Below are 23,886 nucleotides of genomic sequence, written 5' to 3' on the forward strand. Positions count from 1 at the left end.
CGTAAGATTTATACGTCATTATGTGCATTTAATTCAGTAGAAATTTAATCTTCCATGTATAGCTGAATTATCAACATGTCGTAATTGAGTGTATTGGGAATAAGCAGTATTCAAGATTTGTGTATGGAGTTGGTAGGATAAAATCGAGGTGGATGGTGTAATCTGATACGATGTTGCATCGTTGTGCAGAAATGAATTTAATACTGAGTATTGTTAGACCTTGTACTTGTTTGTATTTGAAAGTATAGCTGTGGATCGTGCAGAGTTAGGCAGTGTTGGCCTTGTGCACGTATAATTAGGAATTTATATTAGTATGTGTCTTTTATAATTTGTAAAGTAGGAAATGCATCGAAATATTGCTCATAGCTGACTTAATAGAGAATTAGGGATATATATGTATTTATCAGAAGTCGTACTATTATTGTTGGTGTAGCCTTTGTTATAGAACAAGCGTGTGTGTAATATTTAGATGTGAGTGTATGAGATGACCTAATGATTTAATTACCATTACGCTGATGAAAGATCTATGAGAGTCTGTTAATTCTCCTATGTTTGAATAAGGAGGCACAATGGCAGGTCCTTTCTAATCCACATGAAGCTTTCCAGGTGGGAACTTACGGTACCCGAAGATTAGAGAAGAGAAGACGTGGAGAGATAGGAGAGTCGGAGACGGAAACGAAGGTACCGAAAGTACCGACAAGGAGGGCCGGGAAATGGAAACAAGGGTACCGGAAGAACCGAAAGGAATACAAAGCGGAGGCTACAGAGATGAGTATTATAGAAGGGACAAGGGAAGGAAGCAGTCTTACCTTTAATTTTGCGGATGAAATTATTGGCAATTGGGATATGTCGTGTATTGATTGGAGACAATTGTATTGAAAATCGTCATGTAAATGTTGAATACCGTGATATAGTTTATTAAAATGCTACAGTGCTCACCTTATTAATTTTATATTTTATCGCCTAAACCGTCGGCTTTCCTTACTTGGGGTTCGAAGTTACTTAATCTTTAAATTGTCCGTCCTACTCAGGGGTTAGTAATAATTCTGTAAGATGCACGTGACAATGACAATACCTTTACTTCTATATTGGACCCACTTCTGATGGGTGCTGCAATAAAAAAAGTTGGAAATTGAAACAACAATAATAATCATGTTTTGTGAAATTATTGGATGAGTGAACTCATGTATAATTTGAATGCATTGATCGATAGGGATATGTTATTTATCAATCAAGGTACATGGTGGAAATTAGAGATCATGAAGTGAAATTAATGTAGTGTTGGTGGAGTCGAGACATATATCGCGATCGATATAAGCTTTCACTATTGAATCAATTGTCTCTATTTAATATGTATTTATAATATTTAATGTCAACAGCATAAACTGCTAATAAAGGTATGATTGGGACAGAGGGAGGTTAGTACACTGCTATGCAAGTATTTGTGTGTCACCATTATGTCCGATTTTTTATCAATAGTTCAAGAAGTTAATTTTTCATGATATATTTTTACTTATCAAATAAACTTTTAAAGCTGACTGAAATACTAAAATGTTCTTTTCTTGAAGATTGATTTAAGTAGTCTTTTAAAGACCACTTTGAATTTCAAAATTTTGAATATCAGTTGATATATCAGGCGTTTCAGTCTTCTTTGTTAAAAAGAAAATTAATTTTTTTCCAACATGCGAGTGGAGATGGCTTTCTAGTCGTAAGAGTCTTAGCTTCTTTGAGTTGGTTTACTTGTTTGGTTTTACACATTAGAAAGTATATAATGTGGGTTCAGAGATAAAAAGCTAGTAATATTCACTTAAACCGGTTAACTATTTTGTATCCACTTTCAACAGCATACTTAACAGGTCAGTTTTGAAACTATTTCTTACTATCATGCGGCATTAGTTTATTTAAGTTTTAAAAAATCTATCGACCACCTCATTCCTATCCTTTAAAATATTATGGCAATCCATAGACCATAGGCAATTTGACATATTTGTTCAAAGCCACTGGCTAGGTGTTCTTCGTGTTCATTTAATTTGTAGGACCACTTGCTCAGCCTTACTAAATTGTAGGGACAAATGGCACTCATTAAAAGGTTCATATTTAATGCTATATTTGTTTTAAAGACTGTTGTAGTAGACGTCACTTCTAGCACTCTAAAGCGCCATACATTTTCTTGTTTAACGTTTTGTCTTTTCGATGAAGTAACTGTATCACTATGTTCATCTATTTTTGTTTCTGTTGCAAACGTTATTATTTTGACATGGATACTATTTAATTTCGTCCGTACATATTTTTAAATTAGTTCTCTTTCTTAAATTTTCATTATGTTGTCTGATTATGACATTTTCCATTAATATATAAATATGTTGTTCAAACTCAGCATTTAACTGTATTCTTAACTATGTATTCATCTTCATGTATGGCTAAAGGCACGGCTCCTGATATAATATTGTAACGTGTCAAGGGTTAAGGTCAAATAAAATGGAACAGATCGACAGTTCGCGCCTTTTTCAGTTACTAGATCTCTCCAGTGTATTGCAGTGTCAAGAAATGGTGTGTTCGCCACACAAGTTCTTATTTAGATGAGAAAGCACAAAACAAAACAAATATAAATAGTCAACACAGCTTATTATATGACTACCAGGCTTGTTTGTGTTTTCTCACAAAATTTTGGTACTCAAGTGGTGAAATATAATATTTGCAAATATGCAGAACAGATGTTTGATAAAGCATGTTGAAATAATAATACTAGTTGCAGTGGTAAATTGCACGTGAAAATCAGCATAAATGTTCAATTTGTCCTAATTCACATAATCTCTAACTCAGATAATCCCAATTCCCAAGCTAATCTTACACAGAAAAATAGTTGATAGTTCTTAAAATTTGTTCATATGACGTACCGAAGTGGTAATGAATTTGTGCATCCAATCAAGGTTCGGAACCAGACCCGGGTTTGTGTTTTATAGTCCTATGGTGAATATGGTAGAAGCACAGTCTAGAACTGGATGTTAATAGTGTATCGCATTTGGAATCGGGTCACTATTAATACTTCCAGTTCAGTACCCACGAATGTAGTTCTAGTCAATTTTTAGAACATTTTTCCCTCTCTTATTTTGGTGGTGATAGAAGAGTTTTGTTTATGCTTTTTTTGGTAGGGATTTAAAGGTAATTGTTTATTCTTGAGAATATGAGCTCAGGGTGTTGTTGTCTGTGTGTATTTCGGCGACAGTGCACAGTGAGTAATAAGGCCTTGGTGATCATCCGGAAGTGAAATCTGTGTTCTGTTTACATGCTGCTATGTTGACAGTCCAGCATCTTAAAAAAGAGCAGGTCAACCTTTGACGAGAACTTCACCGTGAAGTCATCTTTGAAGGTATTTTAGATTAACATATGATTTGTATTTATTGTCACACAGTGGAAAGGTTAGTACTGAGAAACAAATGTAGAGAACATGTAGTAAAATTAATTGTTTTATGTCCGTTTGTTGGCTGAGATACAGTTTGTCGTTCTGAGTGACAGTCTGGAACCGGATGTCAATAGTGTGTCGCGTGGGTTGGCTGCGACACAGTTTGTCGTTTTGAGCGACACAGTCTGAAACCGGATGTCTATAGTGTGACGCTTGAGTTAAATGCGACACTCTGTGTCGTTTTATAACAACAAAGTGTGTCGTTGTGTTTGCTATATTATTTCGACATCTAAATGACACAACCGCTACAAAATGGATGGAAATTTGTGATTTCAAAATGATACATGAAACTGAGTAGGAAATTCGATAATGCCAATACTAAATTTCCAATGGATAGCAGACGGCTATGTTGATGACGACACAGTGACAGTGCATATTTACATTTGCATATTTCTCTCTCAAAATAGAAGGCAAGTGATAACAGTTTACAATCATGTCACGTACACACTGGGCTTCAAAAATCTTTACCCAGATGATAAATATTTAAACAAATCATTTTTATATGATTTACATATTGTATCAAATTACTTTTCCTTTGTGCAAGGGTCATATATCAAAAACTGTTACTGCAGTTACTATTATTTGCATTGGAAACAGAGGTACAACTTTCGAATATGAAGGGAATGTAAACAAATTATCTCCAACTTTAATGATATGTGCAAATGCACTTTATAAGAATACAAGTTGACAGGTAGTCAGGATTGTTTCAATATAACTTCAAATTACGTAGCCTATAACATATCTTTCTTTGATTTTTAAGTTACATGCTAGTTTAGCTACCAGTGTTTTTGAATCCATTTTATCAGCTGTCAATTTATTTTGAAAAGTATATAAATCATCTTTATTAGATTTTGTTTTCTGGTGCAAGGTGATACTTTTTAAAATAGACATTCATATTTGCTGATATTTCTAAATCCTCCTCTAAGATTTGTAATCGTCACTCCAAGACATCATATTTTCTATCATTCATTTGATTATTTGTTTCCATGACCATTTAAATGTTTATAGGGGAATTCGTTGATAAGTTGTCCGGCCCCCCATCAAAACAACTATTGGCATTTATATATGACATATGACCTTGAACTTGATATATCATATTCAGCATCAAAACTTATTTAACCTCCAACAGTACGTAATCTCTGGGAGATCTTTGAAGGAGATACAAAATATAAAAATAAACATAAGGTAGTCTAGGTTTTTGAGCCAAAGTTAGGTGCTTGAAACAAGTATTAGATCTCCATACAAATATTAGTCAAAGTTGGTTAAGTGGCCAAAAATTGGTCAATGAATTAGGCGAAAGGGGTCTAACCTTAGGGGAAACAATAAGTCGGGTTGTCCAGCGATCTTCAAAAAGTACAAAACTGAAAAGGGTAAAAACAAGTAAAAATAGGAACAGTCGACTACTAATCTTCATGGTTTATGAAAAAAGTAACACTGGATAGTTAGTTCTGAATCAGTTATGATGAATCCCTGCCCGACAGGTCATTGGTCCTCATGAAAAAGCACAGGTACAGCACAGCAACACGTTATGAAACAAAACCACACAGCTCTAGTGGTGTTAAAAGTTATAAAATAAAGGCTGTGCCAGTGGGTTATGCCATTCCATACAATTTTGAAGGACAGAAATTGATGAGTCATAGGTTTTGAGATAAACATAAAGTGTCTGATGACCACATGATAGACGAACAACTTTCATAAGCAGATTGACCAGTTTATAGTGGATGAAAACTGATTAAACGCGTTAAAGGTGTAGTACAGTTGGCAAATTACCTCTTATTATCCAGCAACTTAATTATTGATTTATTTGCTTCATTTAACACGATAAACCAACGTTGTAAACAGATTTTATATCCCCGCCTCATTCAGAGGGGACGGCATGAGGTTAAAACCAGGTTTTCTTGAGCATAGTATTTGGTTCTCCATGGTTTTCCCATTTAGAAACCCCAATTCAACCAAATAAACGAAGGAGCCATTTTGTTTTTTGCCCACGTCAACAACTTTGATCAGTATTTTGTTTTTTATGTATACCTATAATATGTGTTTATCTTTTGTCCATGACTGTAGTTTAAACGGGCCATTTTATTTATAAACATGTTTCATTGCCAATTTTTGTCCATTAGTGGTGTATATTAAACTTTAGGATAATGTTTTTGGCCATGTTTACTTGGATTTGTGTTAGGTAATTGATTTTCCCCTTGGAAATTATATGGTCTACCTGATCTCTTAAAGGTTGGCTGCTAAAACGTAAGCATACAGACCTGACATTTTTTGGATGAATTTAGTGGAAATTTCCACTAAGAGGAGAGAATATTTTTTGAAACTGGCCACTGCAACACAGGTCAAGTGGAAATCTTCATAAGACTGCTTGCATCCGAATATTTCATTCTTTTTTAACATGTCTATTGGAATAAGTGTTTAATGTTGTTGAGTGATAATTTGAGAAGAATTTATTTGTTTAATTTGTTCATTGGAATTACAAAGTGTATTCGTTGACTTTAGAACTAAATCACTATGTTTGGAATTGTTATGAATTCATTCAATTACATTATGGACTACTGTGTATCATTGAGATACATCAAGGCCATTCGTATATTAGTACATTCAAAGCTAATAGCAAATCAGCACATTCCAGATTGTAATTCGTTCGGAATAATACTGCAATGTATTCAGAACACTATATTTTTTGACTTGTGCTATAGCTTTTGGGATCATTTGGGATTTAATTCATAATACTGTAAGTTACTTTTAAATTTGCACTTTGAACTCTAGGGAACTCAATTGTTTGCTTATTTTTACTAAAATGGATACTTTCGCTATTTTCTGTTACCTAATTTAAGGTCAAGTAGTCGTAACAGTTTGAGTTTGATTTAATAATTTTACTGAGACACTTCTTTTCCATTAAAGTAAATATTAATGATACATTGGATTTTTTTATGTTAATTCTACAGACTGGCGCGTCTTGGAAATGACATATTTCAGTTTGATTGATTCTTGGTAACTTTCCACCGTGTAATTGTAATAACCCTTTTAAGCTCTTCTGAATTAGTGATGCTTCAATTGGAGCATTACAGCGTTCTTTCTGCTAGGTGGTTGTCATTCTTTCTCACAATCACCCCCTCTCCCTACTCCAATCGCTAAACCATCATTCATCAAATGAAAAAAATAGTAGAAATGTGCTTCTGTTAGACAAGTTTGCAGATGGTTACGCTTGTACAAGAAACTGTTTTGCGGTGTTTTTATCTGGAGAGCTGCATGTAATGAGGCAGACAACAAAACAGCTTATTATTTCGAGTCTATTAGCTAAGGCGAGGAATGCATATATGCGATACACAATATAATCCGATGGAATCATATCAACTCAAATAACACCTCTAACTGAACAATGGATGGGTTTGAATCAATACTAATATTAAGCCTTCTTTTTATAATTGCGTTAGGAGAAGATTTGAAATAAGCGTGAGAGAGCTAAAAAAGAACGATGTTAACAGGCGCTCACATTAGTGATACATTCTATTACATTTCTAATGCAAACGTGCTGGGAAGAAATGATAAAAATTGCTCTTGCGTACAGATTTATCTCATTAATCCAGGCGCCCATAATCCAGGAAATCCAAGCCAATATTTGTTGAAATTAGATGCGATAAATTAATTTGCATTTTATTCTAACATCAATTTTACCTTAGAAAATTACTTCTATTCTACTATTTTGCCACGAGTAGCAGCATGTACTTATCGGAATTAAAAGATCTGAGCACAATTATACACGTGCAATTTGAAGACTGTCACCTTTTCTCGGCTTGTTGCTCTTATTTCCCAACAACATTGAAACTAATTAGCAAAGAGGAATTTCATTTTCTCATGTTAACAATCAATGCATGTACAATAATACTGGCCACATAAGCTTAGAGATGCATAAGATCGATAGTATTATAATCAGCGAGACTTGTTTAAAAAGATTAACTCCAACAGAAGACATATGAATACATGAATTTAGCCACAAATTCATCTCGATAGAAACAGGAATTAGGATGTGTAACTATGCATTCAGAAATGACAGTCCCTTTATCAGCACCAAACCATCAAGAGTTTTGGGCAGCATTAATGTTGAATGGAAGAAAGCTTTTAACTGGAACTCTTTATGCACTACTAAGATTCGATAATCGGACATTGGTCGAACTCGCCCTTGAGCAAGAAAAAATCTGATTTCACCAAAAAACATCATAGTATTAAGTAAATGTATAAAGACCAATGTCATAAATTCCTTCTATTTAATCCAACTGATCGACAAACCCACCATTATTCCTAACCATTGCTCCAAATTGATCGATTGAATACACACGAGAGATTAAAAGAAGTGTAATGAAGACGTATCTTAGATCATTACTGTAGCGACCATGAGCCTGTTTATTGTTCCACATATAGTATGACTACTTGGTAACATAGCTCTAAGCAGAATTGCTAAATGTAGTGTCTTCTCATACATTGCTAAATGAGATTTTGTGTCTAGAGATGAACAGGTCTGTAAAACCTGGCACGATCTTAGTGGCTTTACCTTCCGATATTCACAGTTCCTCTCTTGGTGCACAAAACTATTAGAAAAAACAAAATTGGCAAAGAAAAAGAATCCACAGTTGGCTATTAGAACGAGTTTTTCTTTACACTGAACTAAAGTTATTACAACCAGAGTTACAAATCCAGCAAAAAGTACCAAATGTGTGTATCTTAAGAATATAAATGACCCTAAAGGTTGGTGAAATAGAGCCAACACACGTCGGAACCAATTACAAAATTAGTCTCAACTTCTGCTACATACTATTTTCCGTCTTGACTTGATAAAGCAAATTTATTTCATAAAGCTATTTTAAAATAAAATTATAAAGATGATGCCTTCACTACCCTGCCTTTTGTGTTTCTTCCTGATATTGGCCATAATAATAATATTCACATTAGCAAATATGATGTATTATACGCCTTATGGAATATTAACATTAGCTATGCACAAGGTTCTAAAAAGACCCACTCTGGGCTACTTAAGAAAGACACACACATATCCCGATATTTATCAGAACATTTCAACAATTCTCCACCAAACTATATAATGTTAAAGAGGTTGGAAATACCAATACTGCTACTACTACTATTACTACTACTACTACTGCTGCTACTACTACTATTACTACTACTACTACTAGATCGTTTATTTCTTTGTGATTGCATGGGAGCGTGGGAGTATGGGAGCATGTTTATTTAGGATAGTAATGAAACGGTGGTTTCAGATAGAAACGTAAAAATCTGGGTATGTATTAGAGAATGTTATTGAGTTAATGTTTTGAAGTGGTACAATGAGAAATTCATTTTCAAGAATTTTTTTAAAGCCTCGGTATTGCATATAGGACTGTAAATTATTTTTCTTTGCTTACCAATTGCACATATGGTAATAGTGATCACCAATAGAGAAAGAGGGTACGTTTATCATTTAGTGTAGATGTGATTTAACAGTGTAAAAGTATAGGTTACTCTTCCTAGAGAGTTCATTACCTGTGCAAGGTCGTGCAGTTGAAGGATATGAATGAATTTAATGTTATTATTGGAGAGGAAAACATAATTTAAGTCTTCAATGATCATTAATTACTTCGTTGTTTAAAGCTAAAGCAACCACTAGTTCGTGTTCGATTTGGTCAGTCCATGATGAGCGTGAGTTTGTATGTTGTTAAACAGAGCCGATATATATAGATTTACAACTGAGAAACCTTAACTCAATCCATATTGATTCAACAGTGGATATTTCGAAACTATTTATTCTCGTGTATGTTACATTGTTTGAAACGTACCTGACTATCCCTTCATCCATGCTCTGGCGTCGATCTCATTTTCCAGCGAAACCTTACTATAGAACATTCAGGTACATTGCAGTCTAGAATCGTTTCATATAACAAAATTACTGCAACGTTGGATTCATTAGAGACCAGTGTCACTCAAAATTGCTTACCCTTTTATCTGCTAAGTTGTGTCGGTAAAATATTTCAAAAATGTGTCTCCAAACAGTTGCACATCTTTCTTACAGTCAGCAGCACAATTGGTCATATTTAATCTGGTTTTGCCTTAAAAATACTTAACTCCTTTGAAACTTTGTGATATGTGCTATATTTGTTTGCATGGCGGTATAAGAAGCAAGGACATTAGAAAGGCATATTGGTATGACCTTACACAAAGTCTAACAAAAAGGTTTAATACACAAACATAGTAATATTGGAATTTATGATGAAATACTTTCATAGTTTAGAAATAATATTTTTAAATTATTTTTTTCCCCAAAAGTACGCAATCACTTGCACTAAAAGGTTTTATTTCAGTCCAAAGCACACTAGGGCAGGTGTGCTTCAGTGATCTGTCAAACCTTGTTGCGTGTAGTTTGAATTATGTCCTACCTAAAATCAATTTGTGGGCTAATTAGTCGCTAGTTGATTTTAATCATACTGAACCAATTCAATGACCATATCAAGAAAATCTCTTTAATGGAAAAGAATGGTGTCTCAGTAAAATTATTGAATCTCTTTTGATAAAGGATGAGATTATTAAGAAACTCAGTTCTTCTAATTACTTGGGCCTAAAATGGGATGAAATCCTTCAATTTTGGCATATACATATACGAAGAAAGATTGTGTGGAATAGGTTAAACATACAAAATCAAACTTGATAGAAAATCATTTATAGTTTCTTAGTTTCACCTTTGTTAAACTTAATTGGTGGTGACAGTTTATTACCTCGGATGACTGCATGCAGTATTAAAAAAATGGCATAGACAAACTGCAAGCTGTAGCATGTACAATTGTATTGACGAAAAACAAAATCTACATCATATGCTACACTTAGGCTGGAGAAAATGAGAAAGGCTCTCAACAATGCATTACAAATAGAGAAATGATATCGTTATTTAAATATGTATCACAGTTGGACTCTTGATAGATGCGGAAATTGGTTCCGCCAATCGTCCAACAGGTACGTAATAAATAATTTCGTGAAATATTGAACCTTATAAAAACTTTCACTAGATCATATCTATACAAAAACTTCATTTAAACCAAAATATGGTGCGCAACTGAACAATAGACATTCCTTCCTCTCGAAACTCGAAGCAAATATAATCTTTACAATGCTACGTCAGTAGGAATGTAGTAACAATCTCACTGTATTTGTATGAAGCTGAAAGTTTATCACATATTATGTACACAAGATGTCGATTATTTTGTAGTTGATTAAACAATGATTTTTTTGGCAAACGTATTTCTCATTTAACACTAGATGTTCAAGAGGCAAACAATACACGACAAAGCATTTTCTCTTGCCATTAGACATCCTAGAAAAGAAAAGTTTTTCCCCCGATAGTATACATAACTTCGATATTAACTGGTAACCCTTTGCCATCCCTTGAGATTAACCAAGTGATTTGAAGATGGAGCAAAAAGTACATGATTACAATTAAAAGATTTGTTAGTCACTTGTGGTATCATCACACTAAACAGTTACATCACTTTTATGTATGTATGTATGTATGTATGTATACAAATATACAAATCTAGCCACCAAACTGAAGTTGATGCTACCATCCAAGGTGTAGAGAGGTGCATTTCTGATGTGAAATCATGGATGACATGTAACACGCTGCAGTTGAATGATGATAAAACTGAGGCCATTATGATCACAACACAAAAACGTTCTCATTCACATCCTTTACCTCAAACAATAAATATCAGCAACATCAACATTAAATTCACACAATCAGTACGAAACCTAGGTGTTACTCTGGACAGTACTCTCACATTGCACCAACATGTTATGAACATATGCCAGGCTGCATATCTTGAGCTGAGACGCATCAGCTCATTCGCAAATATCCTTCAGTTGATGCCACTAAAACATTTGAGTGTTCATTAGTACTTTCAAGACTGGACTATTGTAACTCAGTTCCGTCTGGTTCATCTCAATGTCTGCTCCAGAAACTTCAAAATGTTCAAAACACGGCTGCTCTGATCATACTTAGAATACCACGATCAGAGCACACCTCCCCGCTGCTCTGTACCCTACACTGGCTATCCATTCGATCCAGAATCAAACACGAAATTTCTTCTCTGTGCTACGTTTCACTGCCGGACTCTTGTCCAACATACCTATCCGACCTCACCCAAGTGTACACACAAGCAAGATACTTACACTCCTCTTCTGACAATCGTATACTTATTATTCCCACTATGAAAACAAAGTCATGTGGACAGCGTTCATTTGCATACCAAGGCCCAGCAACGTGGAATGAATTGCCCACTGAACTTAGACACAAAGACACAGTGATCACATTCAAGAGGGCTCTCAAAACTCACTTATTTCGACTCCAAGAACAAACTTAAAGACCTAATAATGTTTCCTACCTTAAATATTCTCTGCACGTTTTTTAATGTTTTCTAATTTTATGGTGTTTGTTTTTGTAATCATATCATTATATGTTTTTTTATCTTATAGGTGTTGTCTAATGTTATAAAGCGCTTAGAGCTTCTCAAGATTAGGCGCTATACAAAGTCCTCATTATTATTATCATTATTATTATTATTATTATTACTATTATTATTATATATGTATATTTATAATTCTCTCTCTCTCTCGGGAGAGAGAGAGAATTGTAAATATACACCAGACAAAACGGAAAGTGCTATCCCTGGATTCTATAGAAGAATACTTGATAATAGTAGGCAGAATTGATATTTAAATACAAATAATAATATCGAATATTATTTGTATATATATATATATATATATATATATATATATATATATATATATATATATATATATATATATATATATTTACCAACTCCTCTGAACCTGAAAATCCTTCATCCATTCTATCCACAAACACTATCAGCGCCAGCAGGCCAACAGCTTGACTTCATTTTTGTCTCATTTACTGTCTTTAAAGTATATAGTATCATGTCTTTTCTGTAAGTTACTATTTGATATTCTTATAATATTTTATGCGCAATTGTTTTTATTTCTTACATATTATCAGTATTTTCTATGTGTGCAACCCATTGACTTCATTACGCACGTCAGACACATTGTTCAAGTAAATATTATTATTAATTTAGAGAGTTCCAAATAAGCGTATGCAATATACTTAATGATCAATGTCTTCATGGTCTTCTTTTTGTGGGTAGTTTCTGAGATGGGTTGCCTAAATAAATACTGTTTAAAATATATCAGCTTTTTCAGAATGCCTTTTTTCTAACGACAATATGTTGCATTGGTTATGAAGATTGAGATACAAGTCTAAAAAAACAATTTGGACATAAAAAAGAAGTCTTACGAAATTTATCTTAACAATTCTAGAATTCGAATAGAAAATATTATGCAGTTCTTAAGCATAACCTTGCTTGGGTGATTGCTGATCTTGAATGTTCGGTAGTTCTGGCATAGCTGTAGATTCTCAATGTTAGGAAGAGTGACGATCAGAGACAGGGTCCGTTGAGAAGGCAATTCTGTTGCTGCCATATTTTGTTGTGTTCAGTGGAATGGTTAGTATAGCTTAGTTTCCAGAGTCTTCTGAAGCTCTGAACAATATTCCGTCAAACTGTTAAAAATCTCTTGATCTTCTCTGAGTCTCTTAAAAGCATTTTCCTGGTTCGTAGATAAAAACTGTTTAAGAAATCTAACGATATATTGTTCATTCGTACATCATTATTATTCTTTGTCAACCACTGCTCCTATTATTATTATTATTATTATTATCATTATTATCATTATTAATGTTTTTATATAATTTATATTGCAATAAGTATAAAGACGAAAAAGGTACTGTCTCCTTAAACTCATTATACATTAATAAATTAGTTGACTATAAACGCGTACATATCATTCATGATAATTCTCATATTTCTGAAAAGTCTACTTACAGCCACAATTAATAAAATAGCCATGTTGCCTACAACTTTCAGTAACATTATTGACAATATACTTTGTAACATATGACTCATTTAGGACAGACGTCTGTAGCACATTTTTAGAAGTTCTTGTTAGTAATTTCCCTAATAAAAGATAAAAATAAGCCAGTGCGTTAGACTCATTCATACATTCAAAGTTCGTACATTTTCATGAAGTCCGGTCATACATATATTTAGTCGTCTAACATGTTACTGTCCTGTTATGGAGAGGCTATCTTCTGTCAAGTTTAATTATGAATACTTGACATTTATAAAACAGTATGCTGTGTAACAATTTAGGGCAGACGCATATGACATATTTTAGTAAATTAATTTGTAAAATATAGGTCATACTTAATCGTAAATGCATATGAGGAAATGGGCTTAATAGAGACTCTCAAACTAGGTCTCAAACAACTGATTTACATCTACAACATAAGTCTAATTGGGTTAGTCCTTTTTAGATGAATTTCATGCCTTCGTGTAACGTACCTATGTTGTTGCTGTTGTGGGGTTTAACGCCATTTTTCAGCACATGATAGGCTATGTATGGCGGGCAGTATTAATGGTGGAGGAAAACCCCGAGAAACCCCCGGAAAGAATCACCGACCCACGAGAAAGCTACTGGCAAGCTTTCTCACATACCCACATTGACCGAGTCCAAGACTCGAACCCACGCCGACAGAGGTGAGATGGCAGTGATCCGTAACGGAGAGCGCTTTAGACCACTCGGCCACTCGGGGCCCATGTAACGTACCTATAATGACATACTTGTTTCAAGAATGACATACTTGTTTCAAGTACATATTCATTGTGTCCCTTTATTATGTTTTTGCTCCAAGTAACAAAGTATAACTATGTACGTATGCACGTACGAGAGATGCCTAGTGTTACTGATATGCCAGTTTACAGCGGTAATTATTTCCTGTGGCATGCTCCACGGTACCGTGTATACCAGGGGTGTCAAACTCAATCGCTCAGCGGGCCAAAACTCAAATCACACGTAAGGTTGCGGGCCGAACAGGATAAACATTCAATAAGCGGAAAATTAAACCTTTTTCAAACATTAATATAAATTAAAACAGAAAAAAGTTTTAATAATAAAAAATCATTGGCATACCCATTTTCGCTCTTATGCCAATTTGTCAGAGCTGGATGTTTGGCATCTTTTCTTGGCTACAAGTTCGTTTATGTTGGGAGTAATGTTCTGTGTCATTGAGATTCTCATGATGGACTGCAAGTGTTCATCAGTGAGACGACTCCTGTGTGATGTTTTGTTAATCTTCATCACAGAAAACAGCTGCTCACACAGATATGTGCTACCAAACATGCTCAAGGTTCGAGCCGCATGTAGACGAAGCTGGGGCATCTCTTCAGGAATGAAACGAGTGAACTGTGCAGGCCCCACAGTGTCGTACTTTGCCTTTAGTGTCCCATTACACTGCAGCTCTATTAGCTCCATCTGCAAATTTACAGGTGCAGTTTCCACGTCTATGGCAAATGGGTTACGAAACAGCTCGAAATTACTTTTCTGTGCTTCAAAGTCACTAAAGCGCCGTGCGAACTCGGCGCGAAGTAAGCTAAGTTTTTCAGCAAAGTGTGCATTGGGAAACACCATAGCCTAAAATTCTCTCTCGGGCCGGATATAATTGTACGCCGGTCAAGACCTCTCGGGCCTGATATAATTGTACGCCGGGCCTGATGTGGCCCGCGGGCATTGAGTTTGACACATATGGTGTATACTGTCAGTGAGAAATGTACGGAAATTTGTGACCGCTGCGGTGGCTTAGTGGTTAGAGCGTCCGCCTCGGATGCGGGAGGTCGTCGATTCCCGGCCGAGTCATACCAAAGACTTACAAAAATGGTACTAACAGTTGCCGCGCTTGGCTAATAATGTGACTGGGTGGGACATCATGCTACATGTCTGCGGCATGATGCCCCAGTGCTAGACATCACTATAAATTGCCACACTGCTGACATCGTAGCGATATGACTGAAAAATTGTTAAAGCTACGTTAAAACGTCCAAATCACACATCACCCACAAAAGTTTCTGCTAAACCTTTTTAAACAAAACAATATTAAAAATATGATTATATTCATGATATTTTAATCACATGTTTGACACTTTTAGCTGATTGAAACGTGATGGCTAACTGGGATCTCATGAAAGATATTCGGGCCAAGTGCAAGTTTTGGAAAACTTCGGGGTTTGGGGAAAACACACCTTTTTTGTTATTATATATTAATTCGTGTAGTATATGCAACCGTTTGCAAGACTACGAATTATTATTGGTTTTTCTGAAGTCCGATAAATATTGTTTTGTTTGGTGAGTGAGTGTGTTTTATGTTTACTGAATGTTTTCTTCCCCTTTCTGATAAATATCTTGCCATACTGTTGGCGTCCCTCTCTGTTATAATAATCTGTTATAATAATATTTAGCTAGTAAATTGTAGGATGCATTGTCAACACTTATTTTTTATCAACAGGCTCTTCCTAATGTCTGTAGAGTGCTTTTCACATGTTGTCTGCGATATTATAAGCCCTTTCATCCCACTTTAGCGACAGGCTTGAGATTAAAAACACGATGGCCGCTATCGATTAACCGGCTTGAAAAAGCTGTTCCGTTTTTTAGTGCCGTTTTCATGATATTTGTGCTTGTTGCCTGTTTGCATCTACGTTATTGTGTTCATTATGTATTGGCTGTTAAATTAGTATGTGTTTCGTCATCTCCTTGTTTTTGGAAATGAGAACAATTTTTCTCAGCTGTCTTGCTCCACTGTTTTTGAACAAACCGCCATTACGTGATACTCGCCAGTCAGCCCGTTTATGCTACGATGGACCCTCATTAATTGCTTTAAATGATCACTCCTTGGCTCACCACACTTCATTGTGCTCTAAATTATATATATATATATATATATATATATATATATATATATATATATATATATATATATATATATATATATATATATATATTATAGAACTGATCGAATGAGAGAGAACATGGTTTTATGTCCCATACGTTTTTAATTGATATGTCTAATTTCTTCAGCAACATAACTAATTCAACACCATTTATTGAGAAAACCTCACCCAGGGCATTGCGATCTATTACACTGGACAACAAATTTTTACAAAAGTCATGTTACTGAAATAAAATTAGTCAATTCTTATCAATTTTTATGTGCTGAACACGAATATGACAGTCAAATTGCAAAATTGGCTCTAGTTTTTTTGTAATCTGCAAGAAATTAATGTTTACATAACGAAATGCATTCCAATAGTAAAAGGTCAACTGTAATAGCCTACCTATAAAAAATCAAGTCACTGACTACATCTTAGATTTCTTCGCCTGTCTCTTGTACAGCTGTTCGGGAGCATCTCTGAGGAGTGTCCAGCAGTAGTCAGCCAGCATTGTAGTGGACCATTTTCCCTGGTATCTTTGTTCCATTGTTGCGATATCTTGATGAAAACGTTCGCCGTGTTCATCACTAACAATACCACAGTTGCTAGGAAAGAAATCCAAATGGGAATGAAGGAAGTGAATCTTTAGAGACATATTGCAGCCAAGTTTCTTATACTTCATCAACATGTCTTCTACTAGTTCCTTATAGTTTTCTGCCCTAACATTTCCGAGAAAGTTTGTAGAAACTAGGCGAAAAGCATTCCATGCTTGTTTCGCGTCACCTTCCAGCAAGTTGTTGAACCGGTCATCTTTGAAAAGCTCTCGAATCTGAGGACCCACAAAAACTCCCTCTTTAATCTTTGCTTCGCTGAGTCGAGGGAATTTTTCATGCAGGTATCGGAATGCTGGCAAAGTCCGGTCAATGGCTTTCACGAAGTTCTTCATCAAACCTAGTTTGATGTGAAGGGGTGGTAGCAAGATTTTCTGAGCCTCAACCAGAGCTGGGTGTTGGATATTCTTCTCTCCAATGGCTACATTCTGCCTGTGAGTCCATTCCTTCCTCATGTAGTGCATTTCCCTTGCTCGGCTATCCCACTCGCATAAGAAACACATGTATTTTGTATATCCTTGCTGCAGTCCCATTAAAAGGGCAACTACCTTCAAATCACCACAGAGGTGCCAGCTGTACTTGTTATACTCAATGGAATTCAGTAGCTGCCTTAAGTTATCGTATGTCTCTTTCATGTGGACAGCATACGCTACTGGAATAGATGGAAGAATGTTTCCATTGTGCAAAAGCACAGCCTTGAGACTCAGTTTCGAAGAGTCCACAAATAGTCTCCATTCTTGTGGGTCATGAGTGATTTTTAAAGCATTCATGAGGCCCTCAATATCGGAACAGAATATCAGATTACTTTCCTTTCTGAAGAAAGGCTCCAGTTGCTGGTGGCGCTTTCGATATGCAGTAATTGTGACATCTTCTTCTAGAAGATTCCATTGTTGGAGTCTTGATCCTAGCAATTCTGCCTTGTTCTTTGATAAGTCCAAATCACGAATCAGGTCATTTAGTTCTTCCTGTGTTATTCTGTGTAACAGTCATTTAGGTGGTTGCTTGGCTCTCTCCACACCATTGGGACTGCAAACGGCATTGATGACCTTTTGCAATTCAACCACTGTGAAAGCTGTGTTGTACATGTAGCACAGCATATATGCGGAGCCCAAGGCTTGTCTTGGTCACCAACCTTGCATCCGAAGTAAAGATGATATGCCTTCTTCACTTGAGAATTGATACTTTTCTTCTGGTTGGCAAATGTCACTTCCCAACAAATATAGCAAAAATTGTCCGCGGTATTAACACACTTTCGAGGCATTACTGTTCTTTATTGTACGTAAATGGATAAAATAATAAGTTTTATGTAACAGTAGCTTGAACTGTCTCGCACAACGTCTAAAATATTTTAAATGCTGAACCTATCTGATTGGGCTTTATATAGTACACTGCTTACGTCAGCTTCAGCAGCCGTCTGGTATTAGTATAATAGGCCTACACATGTATAGTACACTGCTGACGTCAACTTACTTCAGCAGCCGCATGGCATTAGTATTGCATTGCATCAGAAAATGATGCAATCAACTGTGGATGATGTGAGCATGATGGTATTATGCAATGTTACATCATTATTCCGGATGTTGCTGCAGTCCTACTGGAGAAATTTACACAGTGAAACATAGAAAATGAGGTATATGAATATCTTCAAAACGAGAGCCAATACAAATTTTTCACGGTTATATTCGTGTTCGGCACACCAAAATACTACAGATTAGGGCCTTTTCAAGTCAGTAATGATTTCACTGTTGACCAGTGTTATTGATTGGGGAATTGTACTTGTAAACCATGAAGTCCCTTGAGATCCAAGTGATGTTATTATATTTTCCCACTTTGAGATTATGAAAACTGACTCAGAAGATGCTTTCTAGAAATCAGTGTAGTGTACACAGAATTACTAATTAGTAAGCATTGCGTCCCTGACTGAGACTATATAATAGTCAGCTTAGAAGATCTTACATCTAAGGCAAACGTTCTAATCCGAGATTAGGCAAATTTGTGTTCTCCGACTCACACACGCCCACAATCCTTCCTCTATTTTCCCAGCAGGATGCATATACTATTGAAATGCTGAGGTTCAATAGTGTTCGGTCGCTATAAAGGGATAGGTTGAATATATTACAGACAGTGATTGGTCGGTTTGGTATAATACTTTACGTATACAATGTGTGATTATTGTTGTTGTTGTTGTAGGGTTTAACGCCATTTTTCAGCATACGATAGGCTATACATGGCGGCCAGTATTAATAGTGGAGGAAGAACCCGGGGAAATGCCCGGAAAGAACCACCGACCCTCGAGAAGCTACTGGCAAGCTTTCTCACATACCCACATTGGCCGAATCCGAGACTCGAACCCATGCAGACAGAGGTGAGATGGCAGTGATCCGTAACGGAGAGCGTTTTAGACCACTCGGCCACTCGGGGCCCCTATGTGTGATTATAAAACACTCAATGGTGAATGTCTTAGTAAAGTGAAAGTAAGACTGTATAAGTTTCCTCTGCAGCTAAAAAGAGCGATAGGCGACCTTTTAGAAATCAAACTTTACCTGGTAATTACTGAGTCAATTAGTTTCCAATGACTGTAATACAATCAACAAATCAGATCTTCACAAGAAGGAAATTTTTACAAAAAAGCTAGAATGAGAACCAGATAAAAACCCGTTCCCTTGTTTAGTGGTCTCTATGGCCTTACCATTGTTGCCCAAGCTGCTTTACAAACATAAATACATGCATGCATTACTTCACTTTGTTACTTGGAACAAACTCAGGGAAAAAATGGGGGGGGGGGGGGCTTCATTTGTACTTGAAATAAAGACGTAATTAAAACGAACACCAATGTGATAAAATCGAGTCTTTAAATTCATTTTAAAATAAGTGGCCCAACTGGATATAGATCTGATGTGTGAAAGGGTCTACTAATCATATTTTATCACATACATTTATGATTTTAGTATGACCTATATCTTAAAGATTAATTTTCTTTATTTAGTACTGTGTTATAAATATGTCAAATATTCATAATCAAACTCCATGGAAGATGACTTCTCCAAGGGAGGATAGGATATCACCGGTCCTCGTGTACATATAGAAAATGCTGAATTATATCAGCCTAATATACTCAGCTTATTTTTCTCTTATTTCCGAAAATTACACCAAAAAGAAAAAAAAGAGAACCCAAGAATGTGTCATATGCATTTTACCTAAATGTATCATTTGTTGCAAAATATACAATAATTAAGTTACTGAAAGTTCAATAGAACCAGACTCTTTTATTGACTGTGGCAATAACAACTTGTTCAGTAATATGAGGGCTCTCATTACGCATTTATTCTCAACTAATGTATTAATGTAGACTGGCTTAAAAATATTAATCTCCCACTTAAATTTTTGACAAAATGATCTCTAACCATATAAACCACATCAATACCACAAATAATAATAATAATAATAATATCGTTGTGTGACAAAGAAGGAAAACAGTGAAAGAATGAATTCTAATATCATTAATTTTCTTACAAAATTACCTATCATAAGCAATTACCTTCCTTTACATCAAAAACAGTATTTGCAAGATCCTTTTCAACACACTTTTATTTCAACATTAAGTACTCTCCTTGAACAATTTAAATCTGACTGGCCCAGAGAAAGTAGAACTGAACAAGCACAGAAATCCAATTATTCAACAGTGTGGTCTTCATACCGAAAGAATGGCCTAGGTGATGTATGTATGTATGCATGCATGTATGTATGTATGTATGTATGTATTTGACTCAGTGCGTGATATAAGCAGAATATAATGTTGCAAGCAAAATAGAGAATTCTTTTTATTATTTCTTTTATTATTTTTCGATATTTAAATTATTTAGTTATTATAGCTCTACTAAACAAAGTCGATTGAGCGGAAATTTTTGGATTTCAGCCAGATCTAATATGTAGCTTTACATAACCTCAAAACTAGTTTAGCTCTCGTGCTATTATTACTTATGGCCCTTGATTGCACATCCCTGTATCTTTCGGTTCCACAGCTGAACTTTGCCAAGTATTTCATCTAAATTTGGAATATTGCTTTATGCTAGTAAGAACTTTAATATATTATATTAATTAATTATTATATTATATATTAAGGCTTCCATGTTATCAGTTTCAAGAGATACTTCTTACTTTTGTTTCTGTCCTTACTTCTTATTTTTGTTTCTGCAGAAAAAAATTACCAAAATTGTTTGATTTAAATCCAATTTATTATTTGGCTGATGCAACTCAAAATGAGTCTAATATTCACCATTCCGTAGAGAAAAAGATTTAACTGAAGACATGCTCTCTGACTGCCAACGAAGTGACTTTTTTCAGCCTCATTAATTTTCCCGGAACCGCTGGAATTTAACCAACTCTGTCATGTGTTTTATATCAATCATGCGTCAAAAGAGATCGATTTCAGCATTCACAAACTCTTTCTTCTTTGCTTCCTGCAACTTATCTTTTTCAATGTCAATCAAATCCACAAAACACGTTTATATTGTGAAGGCCTTAAATTAGCTTCGTTTATATCATTCAATGCCATTTTATACAAACGTTATAGCATTGAACTGAATTTAATCTTTAGACTTCCAATATTGTATTTTCGAACAGTTAAAGCATGTGACTCCCTATTTTCCTAACTTTGTTTTCTGTAGCACTGCCTCCCAACAGATTAATGTCAATCAATTTAAGTATGCAGAATTCTATTAAAAGGGTGATTGTGGTGCCTGCAATTAATTACCCTAATTTTCCTTACATACATATATTAAGGGCCTATCCGGCAAGGTGTTATTTACGACGCACTCATTACTCACGGTTCAAATCCACTTCATCAAATAGACATTTTTAAATTTTCGTATTAGTTTGTATCTCAAAACATAACTTTCTTTATTCTTTATAATGACTAAATGTATTTTCTCCTCTGGTTTCAATTCGAGAATCGTAACGTTCTTTCATCATATACTCCATCATCTGATATTTTGGATTCAAAGAACAGCATCATTAATTTTATATCATTTCCTCCAGGAATATAGAGGAATAATGCAGGGTTACGAAGAAAGAGTCTGAGCTCAAGAACGAACGATACAGTTAAATGCTTTCCAGTGTTTTGGCAGACGCAAGCAGGCAACAAAGCATTATAAATATACATTGTTTTATGACCAATTGTTAAGTGCTTAAGATACATATAAATATCTACAAAAATGATCTTTTCTATACTAAATTAAATTAATAAGGAGTCTTAAACGTACACGCCAAAACCAACTAAATATGTTCTGTCCCAGATAATAATAATCAGACATATATTTTAGTTACAGTTAAGTCTAGAATACAGTAGTCATTTGAATGTTAAGTGTGACTTAAATTTGAGAAATTTATATATTTAAATCTAGAATTAATTACACGACCCGTGTAGATGAAATTGTGGCCAAAAGTGCAGATTAATCTACCTTAGAAAATATAATTAAAGCAATTTCCTTCGACTGTCTGAGAATAGCATTTCCGAAGACCTCTGTTTTACTATACAAATTTTTATATACACTGAAATCATGGAACAGTCTTAGTTCACAGTTTAGACTTGCTAAAGCTGATTCAATTTGCTATTCGATTCCCAACATATGGTACATACAGTAAAAACGCCAATAGTTGTCCTATGTCTAACATTTCCGCTTGGTTCAAAATGTTTCCATATTAGGGCATTTACCATAGGTTTATTTTTTATTCGTCCCATTAAATCCGAGTGTTCATTATTTAATCACCAAACGAACAAAACAGAGAGTTCTCGATCAATATTCTAAGCATTGAGTAAAGAGTAGTCCTGGGTGTGTCGAACTGCGCTTCCCTTTTTTGTGTTGTTTTTGTTGTTATTTGCTTTACAATTTATAATCTGAGTGGAAAGCTGTGGAAATTTGACAGACTTAATAGAGCTTTGAACGTTAACGATTAAAAAGTAATGGAATAAAACATTTCTTATTTAAGGTACACTGAAATATATTATTATGAAATGAAATAACAATAGTATTTGGGTTTTACAGTAAAAAGCAATTGTCATGCACTTTAATTATGCCATTAAATTAATGAAAAATGTGAACGCTTTGAACTGCGAAAACAAATCGCCATATTATGTTATATATAGGTGTGAGTTAAACTATATCGCGACAGTTGCCATACCATATTTATTGTCACTGTGGAGATATCACTTATGGAACTAGGTTCATTTTCCTTTTAGGAAGTATATTTTTCCTGTTCCCAATACTTAAGACTATTTCATTTATTCTTCGTTTCTTTTCGTTCGCCCTCTCACCAGCAGATCTTAAAATATGTCGATACTGTTGACTCCCTAGTATATATTTATGTAATCAATGAGAAGGCGCTAACAAACATGCATTAAAATGAACTCCAAAATATCAATATATACACTAAAAGTATATTCTTATTTATGATTAGTTTCCCACAAAACCATGTGAATTGTCAGAGACTGAACTTACATGTCCTGCTGCTATTCGACATTCTGTGACACCCACCCTGGACAATAGAATAGTCCAACTCACTCGTGAAATATTTTCTTATGTCTTCTCTATATTTTCTATTTCTTCGAAGCCCAGATTTGTCTCTACAAATTTCCAGGAGCTCAGTTAGTAGAGTTTCTCTGTGTTATTGTAAAGTAAACTTCTGCATTGGTAGTCAGCAAATGAATTGAAAATGTCGTTACAACAAACCAACCATCGAATTGTAGTAATCCATTACTATAAAGCCCATCGTATACTGCTACACTTTTTATAACACAGATATACTCACTGAACCCATTGAAGTTGTTACATATTTTACCATTTCTACTTAATTTATTTCACTTCATTTTATTTGTTGGCGAACTTGAATGAATTCTATGACTTTATGTGGCGTTCTACGAACGTTCTGTTATGAG

The 23,886-nt window shown here is 34.9% G+C and overlaps 1 pseudogene; it reads right to left on the reverse strand.

Annotated features, from left to right (window-relative positions):
• Window positions 1–1,083: 1,083 nt before the first annotated feature.
• On the reverse strand, window positions 1,084–15,049 carry LOC149782502 (general transcription factor II-I repeat domain-containing protein 2 pseudogene; annotated as a pseudogene).
• Between the last annotated feature and the right edge of the window lie 8,837 nt (window positions 15,050–23,886).

This window comes from Sinohyriopsis cumingii, chromosome 15, assembly GCF_028554795.1.
Source record: "Sinohyriopsis cumingii isolate HCF-2022 chromosome 15, ASM2855479v2, whole genome shotgun sequence".
NCBI classification, from domain to species: Eukaryota; Metazoa; Mollusca; class Bivalvia; order Unionida; family Unionidae; genus Sinohyriopsis; species Sinohyriopsis cumingii.